We start from the raw sequence: 14,241 nt of genomic DNA, 5'->3' as shown, positions 1-14,241 counted from the left end.
CAGATGCAGAAATTGAGGAAAACAGGGTTAAGTAACTTATCCTGAGTCACATAGGTAGTAAGTGTCTGAGGTCAGGAAGATGAGTATTCCTGATTTCAGACCTAGCACTCTATGCACTGTACCACCTAGGTTCTCCCAATAAGTACTTTTAAAGAATTGCAAAATGAAAGTTGAGAACAGAGATTCAAAGAGGAATGGCCTCTACAGAAAGGATAATGAAGCAATTGAATATTGGGCCAGCATTTCCAAAAACAAAGACAGTCTTTCTTTGGTCTGATAATATGGGCATGCTATCCAAAACACTCCATTATCATTCAACAGTTTCTATATTGCTTCTACAGGCCTCCCATGAAAGGCTTTTTACTTTTGAGTAGTGTCTCTGATTTGAAATGAGCTGCATTATTGGTTTTTAAGAGCTTGATGGGATAAAAAGTAAATATACAGGGCCCACTCAGCGTTTTACAATGTAGGGGATGTATAATTCTATGTGCTTTGTAAGGAAAGACACATGTACACTGTTCTTAGCAATAGACCACTATACAAAGGAAAAGAAAACCCTAGGAAATGAAGAGTGTTTGGAAGCCAGGCCTATCAGCCACACAAATGGCTCTTCATCTTGGATCTGGGTATCAGATCTAAAGCTTTCAAGTAACCTAAGGCAGTGGAGAGAGAAATAGAAGGGCAGAGTAGCTGAATAATGATAATACTTAATATTTCTATCAAATGTGATGATGTTTGTGAAAGTACTCTGTAAATTGTCTGAGCCTAGTTGACTGTAATGATTATTGCAACCTGGAGTATTTCAATTACATCAGCAGGAGTGGAGCTGTGCTCTAGGGAGATAAATGCAGCACGTGGTTTTTAAAAAAAAGCACTCTATAGTGGTGGATTTGGAATCAGGAAAATTTGTATTGAAATCACAGTTATGTGATTTATTACCCAGATGGCCCTCTATGAGCCTCAGTTTCCTTATTTGTAAAATAGGTCTGACAGGATTATAAATTTAGGACTGAAAGGGACCTTAGAGGTCATCTCATGCAAAGCTTCTTAAACTGTGGGTCAAAACTCCATATGGGGTACATAACTGTATGTGGGGGGTCATAAAAATTTGTCAACAGTAAAAGGTTTTTTATACCTATATTATATACCTATATACCTGGCATTGCATAAAAATTTGGGGATTTGAGAGGAAAAAGTATAAGAAGCCCTGATAATCCAATATCCTTATTTTACACGTGGGGCCCAAAGAGGTTACATAAATTATGAAAGATCATACCTATGACAGAAGCAGAGCTAAGATTGAAATACTGTCAGACCCTCTGGATCCAAAGACAGTGCTTTTCCCATTATACCATATTGCCTTTAATATAAGTCTAATTGGGGCAGCTAGAAGGCGCAGTGGATAGAGCAAAGGCCCTGGAGTCGGGAGTACCTGAGTTCAAATCCTGCATCAGACACTTAACACTTACTAGCTGTGTGACCCTGGGCAAGTCACTTAACCCCAATTGCCTCACTAAAAAAAGAAGAAAAAAATATATATCTATTGACAGAACCTAACACATAGGATTAAGAGGCTACTCTGTACTTCATGAACTTAAGAGTGATAATTGTCATCTTCCTTGTTGTCATCATCATCATCTTCGTCATCATGCATGAGTAATTTTGGCTTCCAGACATTTTCTGCCATGATCTACTTAGTGGAAATCACAGGAGAATTATAGGCAAGAATTTTGCCACTTCGTTCAAGGTCAACCAAAAAAGTCAACCTTCCCAATCTAACATATCTCTCTCATTGGATGATTATCTCAAACTGGATATCCAGTAGACATCTCAAACTTAATGTGTCTAAAACAGAATTTATTATTTTCCCCCTAAATCTTCCCTCATTCTTGCCTTCCCTATTAGTGTGAAAGAGAATACCATCCTCCCAGCCCTTTAGACACACTAGCTAGGAATCATCCTGGACTTCTCACTATCACAGCTCTTATATCCAAGTTCTTGCCAAGGCCTTTTGATTTCACCTGCATAGCATCTCTCAAATGTACCACCTTCTTTCCTCTGACACTGCCACTCCTCTAGTGTAGGCCCTCATCACTTCACATTTTGATTATAATAATAATAATTATCATTAGAATAATAATTATAATAAAGATTAATAATAATGATAACCAATCTGATGCTGGGTCTGCATTCTTCAAGTTCATTCGGAGTAGAGATGGTTTTTTGCCTCTTTTTGTATCCCCAGATTACAACAGTTCCTGGCACATAGTAGACATTTAATAATTGATGATGATGATGGGTACGCAATATGCTTTTCCCCTATGTAATCCAGGGATTGTGATTTAACAGTTCTGTGTAATTACCTGAAATCCACATAAACTTGATACTTGGCCATAGGTATCTGAATAACATGGAGAAGGGGTTACATTTAAAACCTCGATGTCACCCTCAACTAGGCTTTAACAAGTTCAGAAGGCAACACCATAGACATTTCTAAAACCATCTATTTGCAGAGTTACATGGTTGGGATAAGCAACAATTATGATCTGGAAGCATCTCAAGTTGATCTTATATATTTATGTAGTTGAAATATTGGATACCACAGAGCAGACAGATCATTGAATTATTATTAATGAGACCAAGGATTGAGTCTCAAGTCTTACTCTATGGACCCTAATGTAATAGATGGCATTTACATGACAGTTAACAAAGCTCTTTACTAACAAAGCTTTGTTAGTTCAATGAAGGTATCATTCCCCCTATGTTATAGAAAGGAAAAATGAGTCTCATAGAGTTTAGGTGCCTTCTTCAACAGTATGTATGTGTAGAAGCAGCCCAGTGTTAGTTCCTCTAACCATGATTTTAAAAATGAGGTGATTAGAGTCTAAGATCTCTCAAATCCCTTCCAGCCTTGAGAGTCGATCCAGCTGCTTAGACTATATATTCCTTTAAATACCCTGTTAACACAATTTTTAAGGTTTTTGACAGTACAATCTAAGTTTAATTGGAACTCAGGAACCCCCTACCTTGTCTAGTGTAGCACCTTTTCAAGATGCACAGAGGAAAAAGCTATTTCTGGGGTTTGATTAGAGGGTAGCAACATAAAACATAACTCCAAATATCCTTCCCACCAAATGCCATAGTTCCTAAAATCCTATCACCAGAAGTTCCCTGTTGAAATGCAAATACTCCTATACGAGATATGGGAAACAGCTAGTATTGTCATTTATTCTCAATATCTCTTGGATTAGTTTATTATCAAATATTTTCCTGTCACCTCCAAAAAGAGAGGTCATGTGACAAAGAAGGAGTAGAAAGGGAGAGGTCTTGTGCTCAAATATTGTTAAGAACAGTGTTGAAATCCTTACCTTTATTAAAGACCCACAAATAATTGCTATTATAGGATCTATATTTAGATAAAATTTTAGAAATAAACTAGTCCAGTTTATTCATCTATAGATAAGGAAACTGTAGTTCATTGTCTTTAAAAGATGTACCCAATGTCATTCAGGTATTCAGTCATTTCAGCTGTATCCAACTCTTCATGATGCCCATTTGGGCCTTTCTTGACAAAGATACTAGAATGGTTTGCCATTTCAAGTGGTTTACCATTTCCTTCTCCAGCTCATTTTATAGTTGAGCAAACTGAGGCAACAGTGACTTGCCCAGGGTCACAGAGCTAAGTAAGTTTCTGAAACCAGATTTGAACTCAGGAAGACAAGTCTTTCCTGACTCCTGGTCTGGCACTTTTGTCATTGTGCAACGTAGCTGTAGGCAGTAAATAGTACATATAAATAGTAAATAGTAAGATTTAAAACCAGGTCTTACCTTCATTCCTCCAGATATGTGTTCTCTTTCTCATTCAATCTTTTATACTTATATGCTTGACATTTACAATATGCATTATAATTTGAAGTACAATTATTTTTACATACATCTTATCCCTCTATTAGATTGACTTAACAATATCTTTATTTTTTTTTTTACACAAGACAATGAGAGTTAAGTGACTTGCCTAGGGTCATATAGCTAGTAGGTGTCAAGTGTCTGAAGCCAGATTTGAACTCAGGTCCTTCTGAATCCAAGGCCGGTGCTTTTTTCCACCACATCACCTAGCTGCCCCACCTCTATTAGATTGAAAGTAATTAACAGTAAAAACTGTATGGTGGTGCTACATTTTCTCTGTAAGGCCATTATGCTTTTTTTAAATAAATAATTTCTCCTTTTAATTTTCTGTACAAAACTCTTCTCAAGGCCATTACGCTTTTTCAGGATTGTACAGCTTCTTGACTGAACTGCTGTGAATGTCTCCTGGTTGATCTGCTTTCAGTCTCTCCTCTTTAATATGTTCCATACTCTACCTAAATAAAACTCCTAAAGCACAGGCCTGAAAATATTGCTCTCTTGCTCAAAACTCTTTGGTAGCTCCTTCTTGCTTCTACAACCTGACCTGAGGGTCAGGTTATTACTATCCATCGGGTTTTCCTGGCAAAGATACCAGAGTGGTTTGGCATTCCTTCTCCAGTGGATCACCTTTTGTAAGAACATTCCACTATGATCTGTCTATCTTGGGTAACCCTGAATGCCACAACTCAGTTTTGAGAAGCTACTTAAGCTCCTCTGCCACAAAATGGCAGTGTTAAGCATAGAGGTGGCAGGGCAAATTCCTTGCTCTTGTTTAGTCATTCAGTTATGTCAAACTCTTTGTACCTTCATGGATCATAGCACACCAAGACCTTCTATTCTCTAATCTCTTGAATTATGTCCAAGTTTGTGTTTTTTGTTTGCATGATATTATTTATCCATCTCATCCTCTGAAATCCCCTTTTGTTTTAGCCTTCAATCTTTCCCAACATCAGGGTCTTTTCCAATGAATTACATATTCTCATTATATGACCTAAATATTTGAGCTTCAGCTTCAGTATTAACCTTCTGGTGAATAGCCTGAATTAATTTCTTTAAGTATTAACTGATTTGACCTCCTTTCTACCCAAAGGATAGTAAAAGTCTTCTTCAGCACCACAGTTTGAAAGCATTTATTATTCAGCTCTTAACTTTCCTTATAGTCCAACTCTCACAGCCAAACATTACAACTGAAAAAAAAAATAGCTTTGACTATATAGACCTTTGTCAGCAAGATGATGTCTCTGCTTTTTAGTATGCTGTCTAGATTTTCCATAGCTTTTCTTCCAAGGAGCAAGTGTCTTTTAATTTCATGGTTTCAGTCACCATCTGCAGTGGTCTTTGAGCCCAAGAATATAAAATATGGCACTACTTATATTTTTCTCCCTCTATTTTCCCTCTATTCTAAATGTAGTGAATTCCTTAAGGACAGTAAATATCTCAGTTTTGCTATTTATATTTTAAAGTGAGTAGCATAGTTCCTTGTACATAGGAGGTGATAAATAAATGTCTGTTGGAGTAAACTAATTTTTATTTTTGTGTATATCATATCGAGAATACTTCCTTGACCTTAGCAGTTGCTTACTATATGAGGAAGGAAGGAATCTAAGAGGAAAGGAAAGAAGGAAGGGAAGAAAGTATCCATTATACATCAGTAACCATAAGTGCTTGGTATATAGAGTAAAGCATATGATCACTTATTGATGTATTCATGATCAACACATGTCTGTGTCATGTGAATATTGTACAGACAAGTAGAATATTTTTCTTTTTTTTCCTTTTTTTAACATTTTATTTAAGATTCTTAAATATTTAAAATGTTACCCTTTCCTCCCCACCTCCCTGAGGTAGCAAGTAATCAGATTTAGGTTATGCAAATTCAATTATGTAGAACCTTTCTATATTACTCATTTTGTATAAGAAGATTTAAATAAAAGAAAAAATGAAAAAATGGAAAAATCGCATGCTTCAGTATGTATGCAATCAATGTCAGTTATTTCTCTGGAGGTGGATAGAATACTTCATTAGTCATTTAGGATAGTCTTGGACCATTGTATCACTGAGAATAGCTAAGTCATTCACAGTTCTTCATTAAACAGTATTGCTGTTAGTGGGTACAACATTCTCCAATTCTGTTCACTTCAGGATACATAAGTTCACTTAAGTCTTTCCAGGTTTTTCAGAAATTATCCTGCTTGTCATTTCTTATAGCATAATAATATGCCATTACAATCATATACCACAACTTGTTTAACCATTCCTCAATTGATGGGCATCCCTTTGATTTCTAATTCCATAAAAGCATTTTCAGTTTCTTTATAGGACTTCTTAAATTGCAAAGCCTTTTAGTATTGGCCAGCATGATGATCAATTAAATGACAGCTTCCTGAACACTCAAAGTTTTCAGGCTTCTCAGTTCCCAAATTGATGGTCTCTTGGCTAAAACTGTGACCACTCTTTTTATGCTTCTTTAGAGTCTTGTATTTGAAAGCCAGATTTTCTATTCAGCTCAGGTCTTTTTATTAAGAATGCCTGAGGGGGCAGCTAGGTGGCACAGTAGATAAAGCAATGGCCCTGGATGCAGAAGGACCTGAGTTCAAATCTAGCCTCAGACACTTGACACTTACTAGCTGCATGACACTGAACAAGTCACTTAACCCTCATTGCCCCACAAAAATAAACAAACAAGCAAATAAATATATAAGTAAACAAATAAGTAAATTTATAAATGAATGAATAAGGGAATAAATAATTAGCATGAATGAATAAATAAAAAAGAATGAATGAAGAAATGAAAGAATGAATGAATAAAATAAAGAAATGATTGAATGAATAAATGAATGAATGAATGCATGAATGAATAAATAAACAAACAAAGAAATAAATGGTTGGATGGATGGAAGAATAAATAGATACATATATAGATAAATGAAAAAATATATGAATGAAGAAATGCCTGAATGTCCTTTCATTGAATTCCCATTTTGCCCCTGAAGGATTACACGCAGTTTTTCTGGGTAGGTGATTCTTGGTTGTAATCCCAGCTTCTTCACCCTCTGGAATGTCATATTCCAATTCCTCTAATCCTTTAATGTAGAGGTTGCTCAATCTTGTGTTATCCTGACTGTGGCTCCATAATACTCTAATTGTTTCTTTCTGTCTGCTTGTAATATTTTCTCCTTGACCTGGGAGCTCTGGAATTTGGCTGTAATATTCCTGGGAGTTTTCATTTTGGGATGTCTTTAAGGAGGTTATTGGCATATTCTTTCAACTTCTATATTACCTTCTAGTTCTAGAATATCAGAAAAATTTTCCCTCACAATTTCTTGGAAGATGTTGTCTAGGCTCTTTTTTTGATCATGGCTTTCAGGTAATCCAATAATTTTCAAATTATTGCTTTTGGATCTATTTTCCAAGTCATATATTTTTCCAATGAGGTATTTCACATTGCCTTCTATTTTTTTCATTATTTTAGTTTTGCTTTATTGTGTCTTGATTTCTCATAAGGTCATTAGCTTTCATTTGCTCAATCCTAATTTTTAAGGTGTTGTTTTCTTCAGAGAGCTCTTGTACCTCTTTTTCCATTTGGTCAATTCAGCTTTTCAAGGAAATATTTTCCTAATTGACTTTTTGTATCTCTTTTACCACTTGGCATAGTCTGTTTTTTAAGGTTTTATTTTCTTCAGTATTTTTTGTTTCTCCTTAACTGAGCTGTTGACATTTTTTGATGATTTTCTTATATCACTCTCATTTTACTTTCCATTTTTCTCTATCTTTCTTACTTTATTTTCAGAGTCCTTGTGGAGCCCTTCTACAGACTGAGACCAATTCATATTTTTCTTGGAAGCTTTAGTTGTAGGAGCTTTGATTTCATTATCTTTTTCTGAGGGTATATTTTGATCTTCCTTTCCACCACTGAAATTTTCTAGGGTCAGCATTACTTTCTCATTTTCAGCATTTTACCCATTTCTAATATTTTTTGCTCATTTTCTCAGTATATTTCTTGGCTTTTAACTCTTTGTTAAAGTGGGACACTGCTTCCAGGGTGGAGAGCACACTGTCCCAAGCTTCAGGGGGTTTTAGCAGCTTTTTTCAGAGATTAATCTAGTTATTTGTAAGTTTTTATTTCTTCTAATGTGGTATGATTTAAGGAGACGTATGTTTATTACTCTTCTGGCCTGTTCTCTGGTCTTCAAGGAACCACAGGTCTGCTTTTATGTTCTGGAAATATGCACAGAGTCCTCTTGTACTGTTTCTGCAAGCTCTGGTTTGCTTGTGTTCCTCCCCTTCCTGGGACTGCCACCAAAGCCTGTGACTTGGATCCAAGTATAAGCAAAACAACAGAGTCCTGCCTCAGTGCTAGCAAAGAGATCCCTGTAATCTCCCTTCAATTCCCCCTTATATATGCCTTCTGTCATCGATATCTCAAACCTATGCATCTGATTAAACCTGACTCAGTTTCTTCTCTGTTCTTCTATGGTAACCCCCATAATTATCTCAGGTGTCATGATAAATACAATGTTGGATTTGGCTTTGATATCTGCTACCAATTATATTATATCATTTAATTTCTCATAATGGCATGAGTAAAATTAGGCAGATGATGCAAAAAGTGATGAAACAAAGATGTTTTAAAAAATCTTTTTTAAATTAATATCATCATTGTCTTCTCAATTTATTCCCCACAGTGGGGATGTAGTGATATTAAGTTTTAGAGAATGTTTCAATTTTTGTTTTTATTATATGTTTTATGTGTAACAACTGGACAATAATTGTAAAATCTTTAAAAAATATTCTGAATTTCCTTAGACATGTCTTTGAGAACTCTCATTGTTTGATTTGATTATTGGCAAAACTATTTAAAGTTGTGTTAAGGTCAATTTTGTAGGAAATTTTCCCAGCTGATAACCAGTATCTGAAACACCTGAGGGACTTTACAACCACATCTACAACTCTACAGCTGAGACTTGTTAGTTGATCTTCAGCATCCACAACTGAAAGACTTTCATTCCACAACTACACCCAGAGGACATCCTAAGAATCATGTGAGAAAACACTTCCAAAGACTTAAATGAACATTTTCCTGTTTTCCTTTTCCCCATTGTATACACTGTTTATAATGTCCACTTACTAAAGGAGAGTGCCCCCTTTAGATTTTCTGTTTGTAATGTCCTCCTGCTAAAAGGAGAGTGACCCCTTTAGCCTTTGTTAATGCATCTGCTCAATTTCTTTTCTCTCTTTTCATTCCCTTTACTTTGTTAGTCATAAGCATCTAATGTTATTGCTTCATTAAGGAAACAATTGTTTCTTAAGGAAGCACAGAGGGGAATGTGATAAAATAATGGGATTTGGCAGATACCCAGGGGCCCCACCTGAAGATTGATTTAAAATTGATTGAATTGGGTGAGACTGAGAAACTGATTAAGTACCTACTTAAGGGGGATTGGATGGAGACAACACCTGGATGGCCCTGAGTGATGTGTTATATTCAGAGGCAGTGTACTACTGACATCAGCAAGAGACCACTCACAACCAATCAGCTTGAAGTACCTCCCCTTTCAGGGAGGGAGAGAGGAACTAGGAAGCGGAGGTTAGTGCACTGCCCCGCTCTCTTTTTGTGGAGGAACCAGCATGGCAGCAGATGGGAGAAAAAGGAGGGTCCCCCTGCTCATCTAGGACTTTTGGCATGGTGAGGGATTTCACGTGGGGTGCTAGGAAAGAAAAGGTTCCATTCTCTCAGGCTATATCAAATAAATCCAAGCTAGGATTTCCATGCTATAAGGAATTTGTTCTCAATCTCTCTCTCTCTCTCTCTCTCTCTCTCTCTCTCTCTCTCTCTCTCTCTCTTCACTAACATATATTTTAATAAATCCTTAAAAGCCTAAACTCTTTTTAAAAAAAATTTATTTGATTTGATTTGCAGGGCAATGAGGGTTAAGTGACTTGTTCAGGGTCACATAGCTAGTGTCAAGTGTCTGAGGCCAGATTTGAACTCAGGTATTCCTGAATCCAGGGCCGGTGCTTTATCCACTGCACCACCTAGCTGCCCCCAAAAGCCTAAAATCTTGTTGAATTTATCAGTGAATTTATCCATCTTCCCCCCCCTAAAAAAAAAACTGGGGGAGGAGCTGATTAGAATCCACAATTTAGATTTTAAACCCCTTTAAACTCTCTGTGGGCTGAGTTCTAGAAGCAGTTGCTGCTACTGCTGCTGATTCAGAGGCTTCCAAGACCAGATCCTGGTTTGCTGGGGCTAGGTCTGGGTCTGTGCCAGCATGGCCTGTTTTGGGCTGGGCTCCATTCTCACACTGGTACAACAGACCTTACCTGCCAAACTTCTAAGTTGTCTTTGGCTGGAAAATTATTTGACCCTTTCTTTTATGGTATCTGGTGCTTCAGGAATTGTCTTATGGAATTATTTAAAGGTATTTTCAGGGGTCTTGGGGAGATCTCAGGCAACTAACTGCCTTTCCTATGCCATCTTGGCTCCAACCCATAGTAGCATTTTTCATTCAAGGTCTAGCTTTCTCTAGAAAACAAGCCTTTTCTTTCTCCAGTTAGAGGAAACCATGGCAGCTAGAAAGCCTCAACCACCATACCCATTAGACTCACATAAGGAGCTTCCCTAGAATCCAGAAAACATGGCAGAAGCAAAGGTGGCTAAAGCAGGAAGCAGCTAATTGGTACCTTACCTGAGGTTCTAAATCACAAAACCCAGGGTGTTGACCAGGTTAAGGTCAAGGCCAAGGCCAGATTTCAAATAGTACTTAGTGGTAATTTGAAGGTAGTGAGTAGATGGATCTTAGGTGCTATAGGGTTGAGTTAAATGGTTCCTTCCATGGTCACTAGGGGTATGAAAAGATTCTACAGGGAATCTTGGAATGATAGGTGCACGATTCTATGTCAGCAGTTTGGCTGGTTTTTTTTGAGTGGTCCCTGTATGCAGGAGTGGTGGGGAGCATTTTGGGTGTCTAGGGTCTCACTTTGTGCTTAGTTCTTCTAAAGAGTCTTCAGAGTCCTGGCTTCCCTATTAGCAAGTGGTAAGGACGTTGTGCTGCTGAGTAGGGAAGAGTTTTGCTTTGGTCTGACAGTTGGGAGCTTAGAGCTGCTCTACCTGTGCTTGGGTGGGAGGTGATAGGAGCAATTTCTTCCTGGTCTCTGGTTTGAGTCAAAGTTTGGGGATGGCTTCTATATATTGAGGAGAGAATCCTGGTCCATAGAGAGCAGGTAAGTGGGGTTCAGAGACTCTTTCAGGGAATACTTTATGTTCTTGGATCAGAACCTGTTGTTAGATGAACAGGACTCTGAGGAAGGAGAGGCAACTAGCTGGTACAGGGGATAGAGGCTCATCTTCCTGAGTTCAAATTGGGCTTTAGACACTTATTAGCTATGTGGCCTTGGGCAAGGCATTTAATCCTGTTTGCTTTAGTTCCTAATATGTAAAATGAGCTACAGAAGGAAATTGCAAATGTGATATGTAAAATCTAATGTGTGTGTCCTTACCTGCCCCCCCCCCCCAATGTGGGAGGAAAATAGGTAGGATTTACTTACAAATTTAGCAACAGTTTAGGCTTTAAGCATTTTTAAAAGTATATTAGAAATTAGGAAAGAGAGAGAGAGAGAGAGAGAGAGAGAGAGAGAGAGAGAGAGAGAGAGAGAGAGAGAGAGAGAGAAAGCTCCTTCACCTAGCTGCTCATGCTTCAAAAGAGAAAGAGTCCCAGTTAGTTCTACCAGAAGCTCTCTGTAGAACAGGAAGTGACATGGTCCCCACATACAGCTCCAAGCCAATTGGCTGGTAGCATTAAAGTCCATTGATTGACATCGCTTAAAGGTTGTCCATGAACTTATGGGATGCCAACTCAACATTAGAACCGTCAGAAAGGTCACCTCATGCTTTCTCAGCAGAGGCTAGGGGGGGTTGGTTCTCACACAAAGCAGGCCTGTATCTTTGGCAAGAAAACCCCATTTGGAGTCAAAAGAGTTGGACATGTTTTACAACAAGAACTGGAGTGAAAAATAGTCTTCAGTGAGGGAATTAAGGTGGAAGGAGCCATGAATTCCCCAGGAGGGGCTGATCTGGTCTGAATCAGAGGTAGTTGAGTTAGAACCCATGGCTGGGAGAACACTTATCTGTCTCTGCCAGGTGGGTTAGAATCCTAAGGACCACAGAGGACTCTAGGTATATGAGTCTGTGTGTTGGCCAAGATCTTAGGTGGTTGCAGCAGGTCCCTGCTCTGTGTCAAGAGAAATACTCAAAATCAGCACTTGATGTGCCATGATCAACATGTAATGTTCACATGATTGTCATTGACCTGAAATAGGAACTGCTATTAGCTCCATGATGTCCACATGATACACGTGTGATAAGCAAATATTACATATCATACCCATGATATGAACTGATAGGAATTGGATACATTTCATATTCCTTATAATATCAGTACCTTAGGTGCATGGGATCATGCATAGAACAGAGGGCTAAATAAGTTATATCTCTATAAAACATGGAACACCTTTCCCTTAAAGCAGCTAGTCACAAGTAGGGCTTTGTTTGGTTTTATCCTTGCTTTCCTATTTTTTCCAGGTCTTCCTTCAAGGTGGTGACTAAAAATAAATATATTCACCTTGGAAAGAGAGGATAGACTTTTAGAATTGTTTAGCAAGTTATCTAAAGGAACAAATTACAATATTCCACAGAATCCTTTCTTGTTAGGGCTAAAATAGAAATACATAGTTATTCAAATTTGTTTTAAGGAGATGATATCTCAATGCATCAGTTTATATTTCTGAAATATGAACACATTCTGGCCCACAAAAGCTTTCTAGTTGTTCAACATTAAGATCAACATTAAATGTCAACATTAAGCCTAGCATTCTTAATATTACCAAGTATAGCCAATTTGACCTCAAGCAAATATGGAATAATGGCCCTTTGCTCAAAAATTATGGAGTGACAGGTTTTTTTTATTAGAGTAGGGGAGTACTTCAGTTAAATCCCCTTGCAAATGGAAAGAATTGTAAATCTTAATTTAAAAATATTTTTTGCAGGGCAATGAGGGTTAAGTTACTTGCCCAGGGTCACACAGTTAGTAAGTGTCAAGTGTCTTAGACCAGATTTGAACTCAGGTCCTCCTGAATCCAGGACCATTGCTTTATCTACTATACCACCTACCTGCCCCTGAGCCACCTAGGTGCCCCCAGGAATCCTAAATCTTATTAGATTACAAAAATATTGGAACAGTTTGCTATTTCATTCTCTAGCTCATTTTATAGATGATGACCCGAGGCAAGAAGGGTTAAGACTTAACCAGGGTCACATAGCATTACTGTTTGAGGCCAGATTTGAACTTATGAAGATGAGTCATCTTGACTTAAAACCCAGCACTCTGTCCACTATACCACCTCAGTATAGAGGATTTTCAGGGATGACTAATACCAATGGTGTGTGGTATTGCTGAGCCCTTTTCAGGACTGCTTATCCACCTTTGGCATTCACCTGATTCACTCAACTCTCACCTCTGACTCCAAGAAGCAGTAGCATACACAATGGACACTCTCCAGTGAAACTGTTTTCATAGATAGGCTAAACCAGGTTGACTATAACAATGGGAACCAAACCTATTGGTGAGTTAGAGGAATGTCTATACCCCAAGCATGTGAAGATTCTCCATAGTATAATGGGTAGATAAGAACAATTTGGTCCAATAACGATGAAGGTGGGTGAAGCAGGCACTGTGGAGTACTTACAGCTTGGTCATGCATGAAAAATGCCAAGGTCATCTACTGCATCCTACACCATCACCAATCATTTTGACTTTTGTCCTGTGCTGGACTTGAATGACTCTTTAATAGAGATTGAGGCTGATTACTATGTGTAACTCTGCCTCACTTAAATCCAATTTACAAGTAAGTCAAGACATCACCTCATGATGTCATTGATCCTCTTTGAAAATGAAATATGGGGGCAGTGGGGGTTGCAGAGCCAAGATAGTGGAGAGAAGACAGGAAGTTGTCTGACCTCTCTGGTTCCCTTAAAAAGAATGTTAAATCAAGCCTCTAAATGGATTCTGAGACTACAGAACCTACAAAAAGACAGAGAGACACAATCTTCCAACCTGAGATAATTTAGAAGACTTCAGGAAAGGTTTTTCTCACTCAGGCAAAAGGGGAGTGCAGTGCACCTCAATGCAGCACAGTGTGGAGGGGCTCTGGGCAAGTCAGATTGCTTGCTGTCTTGGGGAGGGGGGAGTGAAGATAGGAGGAAGCAAAAATTGAAACTAGAAATCTTATAAAATCAAACTTTGCAAATTATCTCTACATGTAACTAGAAAATAATAA

The sequence above is a fragment of the Dromiciops gliroides genome, chromosome 3 (genome assembly GCF_019393635.1).
Source record: "Dromiciops gliroides isolate mDroGli1 chromosome 3, mDroGli1.pri, whole genome shotgun sequence".
NCBI classification, from domain to species: Eukaryota; Metazoa; Chordata; class Mammalia; order Microbiotheria; family Microbiotheriidae; genus Dromiciops; species Dromiciops gliroides.
This window is presented reverse-complemented; position numbering follows the sequence as displayed.